This window comes from Plasmopara halstedii (assembly GCF_900000015.1).
Source record: "Plasmopara halstedii genome assembly, contig: Scaffold_1211, whole genome shotgun sequence".
NCBI lineage: Eukaryota > Oomycota > Peronosporomycetes > Peronosporales > Peronosporaceae > Plasmopara > Plasmopara halstedii.
The window spans coordinates 239,534-248,942 of NW_020188126.1; positions in this window are offsets into that span (position 1 = coordinate 239,534).

Genomic DNA, 9,409 nt, shown 5'->3' on the forward strand with positions numbered 1-9,409 from the left:
GAGCAAGATGGTTTATCTTGCGGCAGTGCCGGACACCGTCGACGGTATGGGTACAGTGACGCTGTTTGTCGATCGTGTCTTTCGATAGCTAAACTCCCAAATTCAATTGTCTTTGAAAGAGACCCACGCTTCACGGGAAAGCTCTGGTTGACTAATTCTACGGTGCTAGGCACCAAGTTGACTAAGTCAACAGCGGACCATCCGCAGACCGATGGTCAGATTGAGCGCGTGAATCGCATCGTCAAAGACGTTCTTTGCAGCGTCTGCGCTGAGACGCTGAATTGCTATGTTGCCGATCGTATAACTTACTCTGAACAATGCAGTGCTATCATCCACTGGCTATACGCCGTTCTACGTGAACAGGCTCGCGTCACGCTGACGCCGACATCCCACGGATCAGAAATTGGTTGGGGGAGGAAAAGCCGAACGGCTAGCTGATGTCAGCCCCCTCATATTTGCAGCTAGGATGATTACCAGTCCCAATACAGAAAGTCGAAGACTTCCTATCTACTAGACTAAGTGTCTTACGTAACATTCGCGATTCGATGGCTGAAAGCCAAAACATGCAGACGGAAAAGCAAGAAGAAATGCTGAAAACACTGAGGTAGAAGACCTGACTTTATTAAACGTTAAAATTTTTACATGCAGTTTCTACTGTCTTTAAGACAAAGCTCCGGTCACGGATTATTGGACCCTCTAATGTCGTGACAAAGCGAGGCCTAGCTTATACGCTGAACTTTCCGAGAAGGATGCGCACCCACCCGGTGTTTTATGTGGGCTTGCTTAAGCCGAATCGGGATCCAGCGCAAGTGAACGCGGAAGCGTTGGCGCCAGGGCGGTGCCCAAAGGCACTCGGCCACCCAGAAGTTGAAACAGTAACTGGTTCTGAGCACGGAATGCAACAACTTTCGTTTATTCCACTGGCGCAAGTCGCTCCACCATCGCACGAAGTGACGTATTTGTCTACTCGGTAGGCGAACTCGGAGAGATGCTCGGCAGAATGCCGATGACGACGGAATTTGTTCTTCAACGCTCGAAGAGCATCGCGAGTTTCCGGACGGCGATCGACCAAGTCGTTATCGCCCGCCGCCGACTCTTTTCGGTGAGAATGGTGGCATCCACTACCACGTGGAACGCCTTGTGGGACGACGTCGTCGACGGGGTATAATACAATACCTCGTGAAGCTGCGGGGATACCCAAACTCCGAGAACTCGTGGGAGTTTGAGGTACCACTCCGGCAAGACTGCCCCGACGTCGTAGACGCTTATGTTCAGAAGGATCACGATGCTTCGCATCGTCTTGCGCAGCGCGCTTCTCGGCAGCCTTCCGGGAATCCGGAAGGCCGTGGGCTGAGGTCAAGCTATAGCCCACATTAATTAGGAAACTTAGGATGTAGAAATTGGTGACTCTGCTACAACTAAAACATTTAAATACAGTTTCGGTTTTAAAAAGAAGTGTTCGTTTGCCTAGGTACGGCTTTAGTACTTAGGCGATCCGCCAAACTTGCGTTGGTTCTTTGAAAGAACGTAGGGTTAGTGACCATAGCTTAGCTTCCTCTAAGCAAAGAGCTACAGCAGCCCCGCTGCAGCACGTGAAACCCCGATACACGACTGAATATCACTGGAGGCGGTAGAAAACCACTATGGCATAAGCAGCCACTACCAGAGCACCCCGCTCAAAGCAATTCACACGGTGGGAGTGTATCGCGTTCACTCATCTGTAGCTGATAAGATAGCCAGGTACGGGTGCTGATCCAAGTATAACCGATCATGCTGCTTTGAATCAAATCCTCACTAGTATTCGGCGTTTGCGCTGAGATTGTGGCCGCTTTCAATACGTTACAAGCACGCACAATTCAACGCTTCCGTTATCAATTCTGGCGCTAAAAGTCGGCATCAAGTCATTATCTCCCACCAAAGCACTTTTCATGCTTTATACAGAAGAACATGTCGCACTATTACTTTGATGAGGGCCGCAAAATCTGTTTTTCGTAAGAGGGCGCTGTTCAAATGCAATCCCTCAAACACAATACATACGCATTACGACGAGGAAGCGATTCCAGATGTGGATTAAGAAGGACATTGCCGGCTTTGGGGGATGAAGAACGACCGAGAACCTAAAAGGTAAATTTGCAACTAAAATAACACGAGTTATGGTACCTAGCTTAATTAACACACCCTAAGGACTCCTATAAGTCTCACTAAAAAATGTTAGGCTTCTGATTCATAGACCAAATGTGTACTGATGTTAAATCTCAGCGTTAAATAATACAAGATCTTGGGTGTACGGAGCATGAACGTTGCAAAGCTTGAGCTTAAACTTTTGTGGAAAGTATTCTGTGGAAGCGACTAGCTTACGCCACCCACTTCTGAAGACAACGACACGTCGGTCTCGTCACCATTACAGATCCCCAAGTTGGAACCAGCATTCTGTATTTACACAGAGTGTTCGTGGCTTTATTTATAAAATCTCGTATGCATTTGAAAACACCATACTGTAATCTTTTCTATCATTTCTGGCAATGCATACAGAAGGTATATTAATGAACTTCATGTAATGGACATTGTAAACCATTACATCATCCCCTCCTTAAAGTCAAACTTACTCTGATACTTTCGCAGACATTTTGGAGCGGTTGACTTCCCCATCCACAATGAAGCAATTAAGTGAAAAAGTTAATACTTTAGATCGTTCTTTGCAGTTTAGGCAAAAAAGACAGAACTTTTCGACGTTTTTCCAGTCTCAACCGAAATGGAGTCAAGAGGTTTATCATGAAATGCTTCTTTCGTTTGGCATTAGATCAACAATCGTGATGATCCAATCCAGCCCATTGCAGTAAAGCTTGACTCTTGGCAGGCATTTGTAGCCTTGAGATCAAGAACAAGATGGACCGTCTGATTCGCCGAGTCAGCGCTGGCAGGACTTTAGTCACGAGGCTCCCACGTGTCCGAGTCCAATATATAGCTGCATCACCAAACTCTGTAGAAGCAATGGTTCAACATCATCATTTAGTAATGACAGGGCGATTGATCTTCGTGATTGACGATCGTCTCAACTACCCAACGACGCATTTTACGAAAGTCTTATAGTGGAGGTGGGTTGAACGTGAAAACGATCGAGCGACTTTGGTAGTGCAAGAGCGCTCATTGCGGGCAAGCTGAGGCATTTCAGCAGCATTGTTCGATGCTTGAAGATCGCTGCAAGATACATTCAAACCTTGTTGCAAAGCAGAGCTCGAATTTCGACGTTCCGACCAAGGATTCCGCCCAATGCTCGGCTTTGGAGTCCCATTATACGTCCAGGTTTTAACAGGTTCATGATAACCTTGTTCGACTCTGTAAGACGTGAAGTCTCGTGGCTCGGACCACGAACACCCGTACTGCTATGTTGAAGAGACAGGCAATGTTCTCGAGGCATTCCGTGTTGAATAACCTTTTCGCTTTCAAGCGTTGGAATCGGTAAAGGGGCAATCCTTCGATGTCCTTCAACGCTTGTACGTCGAAAAAATCTCCAGGGTGAAGGTTAGGTTGCTTTTTGAGGTCAAATTAAAATTTTCATGATTAGCTCGATCATCTACCAAAGATATTGTAGGATCGGCAGATGCACTCGGGAGATACGACTTGTCCCTGCCCACATAAAATTGTAGGAAATGAGCGCGTGCGTATAGGGATGGCGAATGTATACGCATTACAATTGCATTTCAACACCTCGAAAGGTGTGATGAATCTGGCAAAATTTTCCTGCTTGCTTCCCAAGCTGAACGCTGCATGCTCAGGTAGGTTTGTCGTGCTAAGTTGTAAGAAATATTGATCTTACATACCTCTTCATTCTTCCTTCCGCTCTTATCTGCTTGTTCTTTCTGCAGATCATGAGCTTTCGCAATTGCGTTATAAACAAACCGAGCAACGGCTTGTTTCTCCAAAGTAAAGTCATCGACGTGTTGTTCCTCACGACTTGTCGTGTAGTATAGTGGTCTTGTTGAGTCAAAATTCGCTTTTAACTCTGTGACAGCATTTGGGTCTGAATGTTGCTTTACAGATATAGTTCCTTTTCCACTTTTTGTAGATACCTCACCCATTATAGAAGCATGTACTCTAGGATGACAACCATAACTCACATAAAATGGTATATAACCTGTCGAGAAATGCGTGGAGTTGTTCAATGCAAAATCTTCCAGAAGGGTAAACTAACTCCACTCGCTGACCGACGTAGCGAAAATACGCAGTACGTCCTCCAGGACCCGATCACACGCTCTGTTTGACCGTCCGTTTCAGGGTGAGCCGCTGTTTGACATGGACAGTACGGCGCCCGATAGCCCAAACATTGTACGCCAAAGCTTCGACGTGAAACAAGTGTCACGGTCAGACACGGTCTCAGCTGTAAGGCCATGTAGACGGAAAACAACGTCTACAAAGACCAAGCTCTTTCTCAGCAAAGTTCTTATCCGAAACAGGTGCAAGATTGATGGTTTGGTCCACAAACACATGAATGCCACTGCTTCATGTTTGTCACGCGGAAGTCCGAATGTGATGCTGTCAGTTGGCACTGCCAACGACCGAAGTGGGGCTCGAGTGTCGTCTCACTCTCTGGCTAATCTCACAAATCCTCGCATACTTGAGCACCCACTTATAAATGTGTGACCAATAATGATTTTGGGAAAGACTGAAAAGCGTTTCTCACGTCCGATGTGCCCACTCGAAAGGCTGTCGTGGTACTCATATAAAAGACGATGGTGCAAAAAAACCTTCTTCGTTGGGAACAACAACCCTTGCTGTATCCCACCCAGTCTTCAACCGCATAGTACGACACTCCATTTCGTACTCCAAAACAGTGAACAAGCGATTTTGTGCGGGGCGGAAGACCTTGTGGTGCTTCGTCGGAAGTGTCACTGAATTAACTCAACAAGTACTGACATCTTGTTCCTTTCGACAATTTCTTCGCGCACAGTAGTCGTTGCTTGCACTGTAATCGTCTAAACATCTTCGTACTGTCGACAATACTCGCGCATTTTATCGCTCCTGGACTTTGGATCATATTCCGGACATCTTGACAACGCATCGGCTAAGATGTTCGTCTTGCATGGCGTGTAGTGTACAACAAAGCTGTACTTCGTAAAGGATGAATATCATCAAGTCATTCCTGAAGTATTTATGCCGTATGCTGCGAGACATCATCATGTAGATTGCAAAGCGCTCCTCTCCAGGCAAGTACACATGGAACTTAATCAAAGCAATTCAAATTTCATTACCAGAAGTTCTTTGCTATGCGCTAGATAGTTCCGTTTCGCAAGCCGGACTTGCCGCGCCTGATACGAAACATCTCGCTCTCGATTCTTGTCCTCGTGTTGCATCAACGCACAATCGATGACATAATATTTTGCATAACATATCACATGAAAAGGTTTATTGTGATTCGCAAGAGCAAGGAAATGAGCTTTCTCAGACTCATCTTCATTTCGGCAAATACCGCCTGATGATATCCTAATCAGTCCCGTTCAACATTCTTCTTTAAGAGAGTCGTTAGGTGTTGCACCAACGCTGAATATTGCGCATGTATTTGGGAAATATTACACTATGTCGGTGATCCATTCCTCGTCGCACAAGCGCGTGTATTGTTTTTGAGAAACTGTTGTCAGCCGCGCGCTCTTACACATTCTTTAGGATCATGTGGGTACTTTTGATTGTGACGGATACGATTATCAAGTCGTGGTAACAGGACCCACCATGCGCGACTTTTAACAGAATGTGATGTCGACGTTCGTCTTACTCATCACCGGCTTGTCTTCCAAGTAATGCAAGACAATAAAATCTACGCTACTCTGAAAGTTTTATTTGCACCCGAGATCCCCGTTCTCGGCTGGTTTCTGGAAAAGATGGGAGTTCGTGCACATCAGCAGCATGTCAAAGCCATCACTGATTGGCCTATGCCAAATAATGTGAACAGCTCAGTCTAGGTCAGCCTCATTACACATGTGTGTGAACCACAAACTTCTGTGTGGCTAATATTAACTTTATATTTTGCAAAGGTGTATATTCCTCAGTTGTGTTTTACCAGAATTGAAGGCACTGAGCAGTTTATGGAAGTTTTAAGGCCTATTGTCCATAATAAACGTCGCTTACCTTTTCCTCCTCGTTTGCGTAAATCAACGGCTCGCAGGAAGTGTGCGACCCGCGGTGAGGCGTGCTAACTGATTAAAGTCTTCCTCAGAAAGTGCGTGTATACGGACAGGCGTTTTCCGGTACACGTAAAGTCCCGAATTGAAGAGAAGAAGAACGACTAAAGGTCTTTGGGCAAATTTGAAACCGAATTCTAAGGAGTTCAACGTACCTAGCTACCTGCAAAATACCCTAAGGGCTCTTAAAGGCTTGACTAATAAAACATTGGGCTCCTGATGTATAAAGTTGAGGGTGTTCTGAGGATGAACACCAACTGTAAAATTTGTCTTTACAAAGTCCTACAATGCATACGGAAGAATCATAGATGTACTGTAACAGGAATTGCCGTCTGTGTACACACACTTTTCTGATGAAGACTTATGTCATCTGACACGCTTCTTGCGGGCCGTAGAGAGAAGGAGAGGTGACGTGACATTTGTTATTATAGCCAATAGAGTTTTAATGTCTCGAATCTGATAAGAACTCCCTGATCTAATACAACAGAACTGAAGGGGATATACAACTATACATGGTGACAAGTAATGTCAGACACATGAATCATGTAGTCTACACATCATGTGTAATGAGACCTGGCCCATTACATATTCCTTTATGTAATGATTAAGTGTAGCCGAATACATAACAGTCACACTCCATGAACTCTGTACAATGCAAGTGCTTTTAGTGCCAGGTTTATCTGTGATGGGTAATGGGCTCGGCTCCTTCGTTATCATCAGTTTCTTTTGGTGATTTCGCCATCTCACAATACTATGAAAAATTTTCCTCGTCATAAAGCTCAAGTTCCTGAGAGCTTCACGTAAGGGGAGAATTACAATCCTCGAGCCACCCCCGGTTACTCCATTCACAAGTTCATAATCTTTAAGCCACAAACCCATTGAGCTTCAGTCACCCGCGCGGTTGACACGTCACACGAAAGTGTGGACTCAGTAGTATCATCACAAAAGGCAAGAATGAATCATTTTCAGCCTGAACCTACTTCAACTCTGCAAACCTTTGCACGGGGCCGGTGAGCCATGGCATAGGATTGCCACCCCACTGCTGCTAAATATCCCGGCAGAAATGCACTCTGGAGACCACATACTATCGTTCTTTTTTGTGTCTTAAAAATTGCAATGCTGACTCATCCTGAATGGGTATCACTGCGCTCTAAGTTCTTCACGAGGCACTCAACAATACCTCTAAAATCAATTTCGACAATCTCATGTCCGGCACGAACGCTATCGTAGCACCTTTCCCGGGTCAGGAGAGCTTCTGTTTCTTGGTCGAGGAAGATTCATTGCTCGACAGACTAAACCAGGAAAGACGTGCGAGGAGCCTACAATCAAGCCTTAGTCGTGGCATTCCAGTCGCGCCATACTTGAATTGTTATGTATCTAAATCAAGGTTCAGGACAAGACAGTTAGTTTTCGCGCTGTCACAGTCTTCTGGCTTCACTTGAAGGTTCGACATAGCTTTCGACATTTTAACCAGTACTTCTGTTGCAAGGCGCATGGATATAGTATCGTGTTCGGTAATTCAATGCCTACATGTATTTTGTACTGTTTTCAACAGCTGCGTGTCGTACGTAATTACACGACGCTTATGTACTATTCATGGTTTTACAACGCCCAGGACGCCCATATCAACAAACAACAACCCTGGGCTAGGAATCTGACCTTTCTTACAAAGCATCGGTCCATTTGAGCACGGCCACCATAAGGTACAAACAAAACTAGTTTCTACTCACCGGGGCCATCATGCACTTAAGTTTCCCCGCGAACGGTTCTTTGTCCGGGTTTGTGTGGGAGACCGAACCTTCGTGTCCTTCAGAAATGACAACCCGCAAGTATCGCGGTGCAATTTTCATTTGATCTTTTTCTTTCGCCTCAGTATGGCTGAGGTCAATAGCCTATAGCGCCTTTACGAAGTGTTCTTCTCTCATCTCTTCTCTTCTTTCAATCTCAGCGTAGCATTATGCCCGTATGACGCCCACCGCTTCCTTAAACGATGTAGAATGGATGGGAACGATCTCGGTGCGAGCCACACCCGTTCGGCAACCGCTATTAGAATATACCTTCACCGCCTCCAATTTAAAGCCGTATTCTATTGCGGTGATGAGAAATTCTTACAAAGTCCACCTGGTCTCAAATCTTTAAGGGATAGACAACAACTTCATACGCACTCAAAATACTTGATTAGGCAAAGCGAACAAACTAGACGTTTGTGGCTTTTAATCGTCCAGCGTTGGAAACGCCTCTTCCACCGATTATTCATGGTTAGTGCTCAGTCTCGCTCGCGATCTCCAGGAGTGGAGACCGCAAGCGCGACTTGCCACCTCACAGTTTGAAAGCATGGCCGAACCCATGGCATCCCAAATTTTATGGAAAAATCGTTTCGTTCCAGCCCTAATGGCCTATAATCTCAACATCAGCGGTCTCACAATGGATAACATTTGCACATTTGCTATCGCACCGGTGCTCGATCGGACATGTCTCTTGTGACGGTGTTAAACGTACCCTTGTATGAAAAGGTGGATCACACAAGATGAATGTGACCGTATAAAGATGTGGATTTCAAAGTCGGTGTAATCAGACAATGGTGTGGCTACACCGTAACAAGAAGCCAATACGTCACAGGCATTATGCATATTAACTAGATTTTACTATTAAGATAGGAAAACCTAAGGTCTCAAATTTAGGCGGCTCCGCCGCAAATAAAACAGTTAAATATTGTATCAATTTTGAACAGAAGAGTTTATTTGCCTTGGTTAAGGTTTTCGGTACTCTAGGAGGTAGCGGATTGCTATCCGCTACACTCGTACTGGTTCTTGTAACGAACGTAAGGCCGGTGATCATAGCTTAGCTTCCTGTCAGCAAAGAGGTACGGCAGCTTTGCTGCATATCTGGACATGTTTCACCAGTGCGTTCTGAGATCTCCCAGGTACTTCTAGGCGAGCAATCACCGCCTCCAACTCTTTCACCCTGGTCCCGTTAGGGTCAGCGATAGACTTGATGTAATGGGGTGACACGTACCCTGGTAATAAGGGTGTGTCACACGAACTGGGCATGGTGTGAATGCACCCAAACAAGAATACGGTATGGGGCATGTATTTAGATTTTTCTAGATATATTTCGGAGAATCTAAATATTTAAAATTAGGCGGCTTTGCCGCAGATAAAAATAAATAAAAATTAGTTTTAGATTTTAAACGGAAGAGTAAGCAGCCTTGGGTTAAGGCAATAATTACTCTTTGA